An 8,193-nucleotide genomic window follows, 5' to 3' on the forward strand; every position below is an offset into this window, starting at 1 on the left:
GGGCATCTTGAACTTGGGCATCTTGAACTTGCTGTCTTTGGCGGCCACGTCCTTCTCTCCCAGGGAGAGGTCCCCCTCACTTTCTTCTGTTCCCTTTTTAATTTTTCTTGTGTGTGTCTGAGTTTCTTCGTGTTGTGTGATATCCCTGTGTGCACTGTCATCTGTTATTTTTGTTTCCATCTTTTCCTTAGTGATGTGGATGTCCTTTTCTGTCTCTGTTCCTTGTATAGGTTTTGCTTCAACTGTCCTTTGCTCCTTGCTGGGTGACCACCCAAATGAGGGCATTTTAAATTTGGGCATTTTGGTCTTTTCTTCCCTCTTTTCCTTGTCTTTGTGGTCCGTGTGTTTGTCCATTTTTCTGTGCTCCTCTGCTTCCTTTTCTGTCATTTCCTCTTGCCCTGACCCACGTTCCAGGGTTTCTCTGGCCTCCAACCCCTCTTCTCCTGGCCCCCTCTGCACCTCGGATCCGGGTTCTTCTGCAGAGCGTCCGCTGTGCTGCAGCTGCAGCGCCGGGGCAGAAGTGCCTGTTTCTGTTTTCCGCACAGTGTCTTTTCTTAATCCAAATTTGGGTGCCTTTAAATCAGGTATTCTAACCCTTATTTCTGGCGTGCGACTCTGTGTGACTCCCTGGGTGGCTGTGTCTTGTAGGGACAGTCTGGCGATCCCCATTTCCAGGCTCTGTATTTCTTCCCCTTCAGTCTCCCAGCTCATCCTGGGAGCTGGGGGGGCCCCACTCTTCTTCGGGGTCGTGGTCTCCTGTGCCTTCATCTTTTTCTGACGCCTGGCTGCCAGGCCGGCTGCTTTTCCCGGTGCTCCCTCACCAGGTTCTGCGGGCCTCTCCGTGCCCTGCGCGGGTGACATGTCTTGCACTTGTGCTGCTCTCTCCTCTTTCCTGCTGCCTACAGTAGCCCCTGTGTCCTCAAGCCTGTCGTCGCAGGTCCCTGACTCCTCCAAGACCCCAGTATGACCCATCCCTCCCTGGACCTCTGCTCCTGGTTGCACCACCAGAGATGGGCCCCGGCCCGAGCCCGTCCTGAATCTCAGGCCCAGGAATCTCCTCCTCCTGTCTCTGCCCAGCCCTGCCTTCTGCTGTGGTGGCTCATCCGGGAGCTGCACCTCTGTGTCTGTGCTCGTGGGGGACACATCAGGCACATCCCCACGGTCATAGGCCTCTGACGAGCTGTGGGACCTCCGGGGCCCACGCTTGCTCCTTATTGCTTGGAATTTGGGCCAGGAGAGCCGCTCCTTCTGGGGCCGCCTGCCTCTCCCCAACTTGGGTTTGATGAGTCTCTCCCTGTCTCCTTCTCCTTCCAGTGTCTTCGTGGGGGTCTCTGTGCATCCATCAGCAATGTCCTTCTCCTGAAAAACAGGGACAGGGGACTCATTGGTGCCCGTTCAGGAAGCTTGAGGCCCTGAGCTCAGGAGACAGGGTGGGCGTGCTGGCCCACGTCAGCCTCAGCGGGGGCAGTGACGCGAGCGGGGTCCAGCCCAGCGGACCAGGGGTCCTCACCTGCTTCTCCATGCCCTGGGCGCCGTGCCGAGCACTGCTGGACCACTCCTCATCCTCCGTGGCTGGGAGTTTCCGTTTGATTTTGAACTGAACCTTGTATGGCTCTGAGTACTGAAGGATTTTGAGAGCATCTTCATATTTAATGTCATCAAAGAATATGGTTGCACTGAGGAGCTGATCCCCTAGACAGAGAAAGAGCAGCCCCCGGGCCTTAGTCCTGGTGCTGGTGGGGAGGGGCCCGCAGAGTCATGAATGTGCTCCACTGAGCACCTCAGCAATAGGACGTGGGGGTCACCCCACTTCACAGATGAGAAAGCCAGGGTGCAGCGGGTGGCCTCCAGCCTGTAAGCAGCTGAGCAGAGGCATGAGGGGTCATCCTGAGCTCTGAATGTGGCCCCACCCCTCTAGGGGCCCCTTCCAAGTCCCTCCCATCCTGGTGGGGTCAATGGGGACCCCAGGGATGGGGTGGCTGTGGCACCTTCTCTCAAGCTAAAGAGCTTGGCAGCTGAGGAGTCCTTCAGCACTTGCTTGACAAATATCCCCTGGTTGCCGCCACCTGTGACACTGTAGCCACTGGCTCCAGCCTCCACCTCGGTCTTCAGCGTCACCTCTGTTGCCTCCTGCATGGACTGGGCCAGAAGCACATCAGGGCCGCAGTGAGAAATTGTCTATCACCACAGGCATCATTGCTGGGGGCCTATGTCTCCTGAGGACCTCATCGTCCCGCCCTTCATCCCAGGAAACACAGGACAGGGGTGGTGGCACCCAACCCGGTAGGCCCAGATCGCTGTGTCCAAGCCTTGGAGGAGCCTGGAATGGGCAGCCTCATGTGGAAGCTGCTTCCTCTTGTCCCCTCAACCCCTGGCCTCCCAGGACTTAGGAGCAGCCTGTCCATGGCTGTTCAGGCCCAGCAGGGCTCCAGGAACAGAAGGAAAGGCTTGTGCCTGCACTGCAGCCAAAGCTTTCCTTCATCTGCTCCATCGCTCCTTCTGCACAGGTGCTCAAAGCACCAACAGCATGTACGGCACCACAGAGCTCAAACCAAGAAAGGACATCAATGCCAAGGAAAGCACAGGACACAGGTGTATGCTCCTTCTGCACAGGTGCTCAAAGCACCAACAGCATGTACGACACCACAGAGCTCAAACCAAGAAAGGACATCAATGCCAAGGAAAGCACAGGACACAGGTGTAACCAGCCTGATGGTGTACAGGGTGAGGCCTCAGTGTCCAGCAGAACTTTCAAAATACTGGGGCCCCAAGGAGAGAACATGTGGCCTTGGAGGCAGTGTGCTCCCCTTGCCAGGAGTCCACAGAGTCCAGCCCCTCCCATGGCCACACCACCCCATTGTACAGATGAGAAAACTGAGGCCTGCACACCAGATCCACCTGGCTAGCAGTCTGGCTCTTCATCTCAGGGGTAGAGGGGAAAGTCTGGAGCCTCCGGAGCCACAGCCCCTCCCCATAGCTGACAATGGAGACAGAAACACCCTTCCCCAGGGCACAAGAGCACACTGCCAGCCTCCTTGTTTTTTGCCTTCCTGCTCTGGCCTCAGCCCCCCTGGCTGGAGCCCTTGTGGAGGGGCATACCTCCCTGACCCTCAGCTCCCATGTACCCACCTCTGGACGACTCATCCTGGAAAACGTCCTCGAGTCCCCTGAATCCCACTTCCACCAGGATCTCCGTCTTCCCGAGGAGCCTTGCCTGCCCGGGGTGTCTTCCTGCAGCCACAGTGCTGGGAGTTACCCACCTGCCCCAGCCAGGGCACAGGGTGAGGGGTGGGAAGCTGGACACTAGGCGGGGAGACCCAGTTCCCAAGAACCTCCAAGGTGCAGCCATATGCAGAGAGGAATGAGTCCCCCCAGGCCTTTCCACTGGGGAAAGGCAGCTCTCTGCTCTCCTGCTTCCTAATGGGGTCCCGCCCACAGCCCCCAGTATCTGCAGGGAAGCCCCACGGCAACCGGAGTTTTGTAGGGAGAAGGGAAGAAAGAAGTTCAATAGGACAAAAATGAATCCTTCAGTAAACACGCCTCCTCTGATCCCCTCCTCAAGTCCTCCTCTCCAGAGGAAGCCATGGGGACTCCGTTTGTGTCTCCTCCCCAAGGACAGCATGTGTCACACAGGTGCATATGTGCTATGTCCTGTACCCTTTCCACAGCCCCACAGAGGAACACAAGGTCTGATCCCCATCAGCATACACATATGTACTCAATTGTGTCTTGGACAGCTGAAGGGAGGGATGCCCAAGGGGACACAGAGGAGTCAGAGGAAATGGCCAAGTAGGCACAGCTATGGCCCAGTTGGCAGAGGGCAGGGCAGTGTGGCTTCAAGACACAGGGTGGTAGAGGAGGAAATGTGGGTGCTTGTGACCCTGGCTTACCTGGAGTCTGAAGCTGGAGCCCTCAATGGTGCATTCGTAAACAGGTGAGGACCCCTGTGGCCGAGGCCGAATGATCTCATCCACAGGCCCTTCAGTCACCTGGCAGGAGGAGAGAATCAAGGTACCTTCAGCAACCTAGATCTTCTAAAGCCCAGGAAAGGATGGGGGTGGGTAGGGTATGAGCAGGGCTCACGTCCTCCCTGGGTCTCACTTACAGAGTGGCCCTCTTCAGTTTCTGCATCTGGTTCCTCGGGCTGCAGCTGCCGGCCAGACACTGCAGAAAGAGATGCCATTAATGGAGACATGCAGATGGGTGGGCCAGAAGGTAAGCCCAGGGACCCAGGAGAGTGTGTGTGCCCAGGGAGGGGAGATGTCCTGTCCTGGACACTGAGTCTGAGAGCAGAAGCAGAGTCAGGGGGAGATCTACAGCCACTGGGCTGGGGAGGTTGTAACATCTGGTCAGAGAGCAGTGAATCAGGACTGGGGAGGTCAGATACCATAGATGGACTTCTCAGGTATAGTCCAAAAAAGTAACTGGAAAAGCACACAAATACCACACCCTGCAGAAGGACTAGAATCCAGAACTGCTGAACTATCTAAATAATTTAATTATCTAAATGTCCAGCATTCAACAAAAAAATTACAAGTCATGCAAAGAAACAAGAACATATGCTCCATACTGAGGAACAAAGTGTCTCTCAATGTCCACAGATGTTGGACTTAAGACAGACTTCAAAGCAACTACTAAAACTTTGTTCAAAAAAGTAAAGGAAATCATGTATAAAGAATTAATGGAAAACATGATGACAATGGCTCAATGAAGAGATAATCTCATAAAAGAAATAGAACTTTTTTTTTTCCTTTTTGTCTTTTTTACTGACCGGTAACGGGATCGCAACCCTCAGTGTTGCGCCCACACCGCGCTCAGCCAGTGAGCGGGAACCGGTCTCCACATGGGATCCGAACCCTCAGCGGGAGCGCCACCACACTCCCAAGCGGTGCACTCTCCAGTGCGCCACCGGGCCGGCCCAGAACTTTTTTTTAATAAAAAACCAATTAGAGCATAGTGGTGATAATATCAAGGCCCAGGGCTTGATCCTTGTACTGGCCAGCTGCCAATAAATAAATAAATAAAAAGTCACATTAAAATTCTGGGGTTGGGCCGGCCCGGTGGCGCACTGGATGGTGCGCCGCTTGGGAAGCGCGGCGGCGCTCCCGTCCAAGGGTGCGGATCCCATATGCAGACCGGTTCCCGCTCACTGGCTGAGCGAGGCGCGGGAGCAACACCGAGGCTTGCGATCCCGTTGCCGGTCCCCGGTCCGGTACGGGGGCAACACTGAGGGTTGCGATCCGTTGCCAGACACGGAAAAAAGACAAAACGACAAAAAAAAAAAAAAAAAAAAAAATTCTGGGGTTAAAAATTACTAGCAGTGCTCAACATCAGATTTGAGATTCCAGAAGAAGAAATTTTAAACTAGAGTTTTAATAGAAATTAATAAATTTGAAGAACAGAGGGAAAAGATTGACTGAAGAAAAGTAAACACAGCCTCAGAGATCTGTGGGATAACATTAATCATAAGAGCAAGAGGCAGAAAAAATATAGTTGAAGAAGTAATGGCTGAAAGTAATCTACAGATCCAAGGAGCTCAACAAACCCTACGTAGGATACACAAAGAGATTCACACCTTAACGCACCATAGTCAAAACACTTGAGAGAAAGAGACCCATCACATGTAAGGGCACAAAAATACAATTAACACCTGACTTCTCATCCGAAACCATGAATGCTAGGAGGAAGTGGAACAATATATTCAAAGAGCTGAAAGAAAAATGTTGTCAACCAAGAATTTGCTATGTAGCAAACTATACTTCAAAAATAAAACCAAAATAGGCTGGCTGGTCTGCTCAGTCAGTTACAGCACAGCATTGATAACACCAAGGTCAAGGGTTCAGATCCCCTTACCAGCCAACCTGCCAAAACAAACCAAAGTAAAGGCATTTCCAAATGAACAAAGACTGAGAAAAGTCATTGCTGGGGCCAGCCCGGTGGCGCACTGCTACAGTGCGCCTCTTGGGAGCACGGCGGCGCTCCCACCGAGGGTTCGGATCCCACATACAGACCAGCCGCTCACTGGCTGAGCGAGGTGCGGGCACAACGGGTTGCAATCCCGTTGCCGGTCCTGGTCCGGTATGGGCGCGACACTGGGGTTGTGATCCGTTGCCGGTCACGAAAAAAGACACAAAGGAAAAAAAAAAGAAAAGTCATTGCTAACAGATCTGCCTTACAAGAAATGCTAAAGAAGTTCTTCAGGTTGAAAGTGACTGACACCAGACACTAACTCAAATCCACAGAAAGAAATGAAGAATGCAGAAAATGGTAAGTATGTGGCCAAATATAAATGACTCTATATTTTTTTCTCATTTCATCTCCTAAGTTCTTTAAAAGACACCAGATTATATAAAGCAAGAGTTGGCAAACTTTTCTTGTAAAAGGTCGGATAGCAAATATTTCAGGCTTCACAAGCCATGTGATATCTGTTGCCACTCTGTGATTGTTGTGTAGAAGCGGCTGAAGACAATACATAACTGAATGTGCATAACTGTGCTTCAATACAACTTTACCTATAAAACAGGGAGCAGGGGCGGGCTGGTTAGCTCAGTAGGTAGAATATGGCACTGGCAACACTGAGGTCACAGGTTTGGTTCCCCTAACTAGCCAGCTGCCAAAAATAAAATAAAATAAATAATATAAAAAAGAGAGAGAGAGAGAGAAACAAACGGAGCAGGCTGAATTTAGAATACAGGCTGTGAACCCCTTACATAAGGTGATAATTCTAACACCATACTGTTGGGATTATAACATATATAGATGTCATATATATGTGACAATGATAACAAAAGGAGGGACAGGAGAGGAGATATGCTGGATCAGAGCTTCCATATTTTACCAGAAGTAAGCTGGCATTGCCTGGGGCTGGGAGAGGGTATTGACTGTAAACAGGGTTGAGAGAATTTTGAAGGTGATGGAAATGTTCCAGAACTCGATTGAGGTGATGGTTACTTTAGTAACAAAGTTACTAAAAATGATGGAATTGTCCATTTACAGTGGGTGGATTTTATGGTTTATAAGTCATACTTCAATGAAGCTGTAAAAGAAGAAGGTAACTAACTATAAAAAAACAAAAGTCGTAAAGTGTAGAAGTTAACAAATGGAGAGGTAAAGCAGGTACCAGCTGGACCGTGCAGGGTGGGGCTGGGGCAATAGAAGCTGCTGTTGTAAAGTTCTTACATTACACAGGGCTGGAAGCAGTTTGGTGCTATTTAAAGGTATATTGTGATGAGGTAAAGTTACATCGTATAAACCATAAAGCAACAATTTAGAAAATAAAAATATGGATACCTACTAAGCCAGCAGTGGAACTAAAATGGAATACTAAAACACATATTATAGATAAATATACATCACTTCTGTATATTACATATATTACTGACTGTTTATATATGTTTATTTATATTCAATTAATCAAAAAAGAAGATAAAGAAAGAGAGAAAGAGGAACAAAGAATGGGTGGGAAAAAACAGAAATCAATTAGCAGGATGGTAGGATTTAAATCCAACCACGAGGGCTGGCCAGTTCAGCTCAGTTAAAGCACAGCCTAATAACACCCAGTTCAAGGGTTTCGGTCCTCATACGAGCCAACTGCCAATAAATAAATAAATAAACAAACAAAACCCAACCACGTTGACAATTACATTAACTATAAATGGATTTAAAACTTCAAACAGAAGGTAGAGACTGTCAGAGTAGACAAAAAAGCAAGACAGTTGCATGCTGTCTCCAGCAAATGAACTGTAAGTGTGAAGATGTGTGTAGCTTAAAAGTGAGGGACTGGCCAGTTAGTTCAGCTGGTTAGAGCATTCTAATAACACCAAAGTCAAGGTTCAGATCTGAACTGGCAGCCACCAAAAAAAAGAAAGAAAGAAAAAGGAAAGAAAAATGTATACTATGAAACTCATAACATTTCATAATGATTAAGGTAAGAATTCATCAAAAAACACAACAAAACTAAATCTGTTTTTAAAAACACTAGAGTGAAAACTGGCAACACTGAAAGCATGAACAGAAAAATCCACAATGACAGCAGGAGACGTGAACAGGCCTGTCAGCCACTGTCAGCCTTACAAAACAGACCAGGTGAGGCTGAGGAATGCGTGAGCCCCCGGCAAACCCCAAGACCATGTGGACACTCCCATTGACAACAGCCAAACATGCCCTGCTCTCAGGTACATGTGGGATGCTCAT

This window comes from Galeopterus variegatus, unplaced genomic scaffold (assembly GCF_000696425.1).
Source record: "Galeopterus variegatus unplaced genomic scaffold, G_variegatus-3.0.2 Scaffold1026, whole genome shotgun sequence".
NCBI lineage: Eukaryota > Metazoa > Chordata > Mammalia > Dermoptera > Cynocephalidae > Galeopterus > Galeopterus variegatus.